The sequence below is a fragment of the Urtica dioica genome, chromosome 5 (assembly GCF_054948205.1).
Source record: "Urtica dioica subsp. dioica isolate 48M chromosome 5, U.dioica_male_clone48M_v1_H2, whole genome shotgun sequence".
Classification (NCBI taxonomy): Eukaryota; Viridiplantae; Streptophyta; class Magnoliopsida; order Rosales; family Urticaceae; genus Urtica; species Urtica dioica.
This window is the reverse complement of record NC_142760.1, coordinates 35,600,860-35,602,770: the sequence shown is the minus strand read 5'-3', so window position 1 is coordinate 35,602,770 and position 1,911 is coordinate 35,600,860. Positions and strand designations below refer to the sequence as shown.

The 1,911-nt window shown below is 46.0% G+C and overlaps 1 pseudogene; it reads left to right on the top strand.

Annotated features, from left to right (window-relative positions):
* Positions 1-839: 839 nt before the first annotated feature.
* Positions 840-1,382, top strand: LOC149398130 (secreted RxLR effector protein 161 pseudogene; annotated as a pseudogene).
* Positions 1,383-1,911: the final 529 nt, after the last annotated feature.

The following is a 1,911-nucleotide window of genomic DNA, read 5'->3' as shown; positions in this document are numbered from 1 at the left end:
CGTCTACGGAGAAGCGCGGGAGCTTGAGTTGAGCCCAGAGGAGCTCTTGTTGCTTAGTGCTGAAGAACCAGCTAACTATCGCGAGGCAGCCACCGAGAAGGAATGGCATGAAGAAATGAAGGGAGAGCTAGAGTCCATTGAAAAGAATCAGACGTGGGAACTAGGCGACCTTCCAAAAGGTCACAAGTCCAGGTCTGAAGTGGGTCTACAAGCTCAAGAAGGATTCAGAAGGCAAGGTCCACAAGCACAAAGCCAGATTGGTCGAAAAAGGATACGTGCAAAAGAAGGGAGTTGACTTCGAGGAAGTTTTTGCTCCAGTAGCTAGACTCGACACAGTCAGGCTGATCCTAGCCCTCGCAGCTCACGAAGATTGGAAAACCCATCACCTGGACGTCAAATCGGCGTTCCTGAATGGTGAACTGGAAGAAGAAGTCTACGTTGCTCAGCCGGAAAGCTTCGTAGATCAGACCGAAGAGCACAAGGTGTACAAGTTGTCAAAGGCCCTTTATGGGTTAAAACATGCACCACGTGCATGGAACACTCGACTCGACAGGAGTATGAAGAGTCTTGGGTTCAAGAAGTGCTCTCAGGAGCAAGCAGCCTACACAAGGAATAGCAGTGAGGAGGCCCTCATCGTCGGTGTGTACGTCGACGACCTGATCGTGACTAGATCTAGTGCAGAAGGCATAGACGGATTCAAGAAGCAGATGATGAAGGAGTTCGAGATGAGTGACCTCGGACTACTATCGTACTACCCTGGGATCGAAGTGGATCAAAAGAAGAGTTGCATTACTCTGAAGTAGTAAGCTTATGCAAAAAAGATCCTAAAGCAGTTCGAGATGGCAGACTGCAACCCAAGCCAGTATCCAATGGAGGCAAAGTTGCAGCTTGGGAAAGATGCAGAAGGAACCTTAGTGGATCCCACGGAGTACATGCGTGTTATCGGGTGTCTCAGGTACTTGACCCACACCCGGCCTGACATCTCATATGCAGTCGGCATGGTTAGTCGTTACATGGAGAAGCCCACTAGTCTACACCAGCAGGCTATGAAGCATATTCTTCGTTATGTGAAGGGAACGATGAACTATGGGATTAATTATGAGAAAGCAAGCGGAGCTGAAGAACTGGTCGGGTTTAGTGACAGTGACCTAGCCGGTGATATCGATGGCAGAAAGAGTACCAGAGGGATGAAGTTTTATCTCAACGGGAATCTGATCACCTGGAAATCTCAGAAGCAGCGAACTGTAGCTCTATCTTCCTGTGAGGCTGAGTTCATGGCAGTGACCGCAGCGTCGTTTCTAGCAAAAACCAGTGACTCTCTACGTAGACAACATGTCTGCGATTACATTGATGAAGAACCCAGTGTTTCATGGACACAGTAAGCACATCGACACTCGCTTCCACTTCATTCGCGAGTGTGTTGAGAAGCGAGAGATTATCGTGGAGTTCGTAAGTACTAGAGAGCAACGTGCGGACATTCTTACAAAAGCCTTAGCTCGGGTTAAATTCACAGAGATGAGAGAGCTGCTCGGCGTGAAGAACCTCGAACCAAGTCAAGCTTAAGGGGGAGAATGTGAGATTAATAAGCTCAACTTGGTGAGCATGTCTTTACAAACTTGGGGAGCAAGCAAACTTGATGAGCAAGGATACTTAATGAGCAAGGATTTTAATTTAGTATTTCATTTCCTATAAATAGCCATAGTTGTATGCATTTCATTTTAACTCAAAAACTTGTATTTGACATATTATCTTCCAAACAAAGAGAAAGAACTTTTCTCCCAATATAGTGTTCTCTTTATTCTCCTTTCAACTCTCTATCATTGCTTTGGCAACGATCTTATATTTGGAACCAACATATATGACCCAAACATTTATGCCACATGTAAGCCGATGATTCATTAGATAGACATG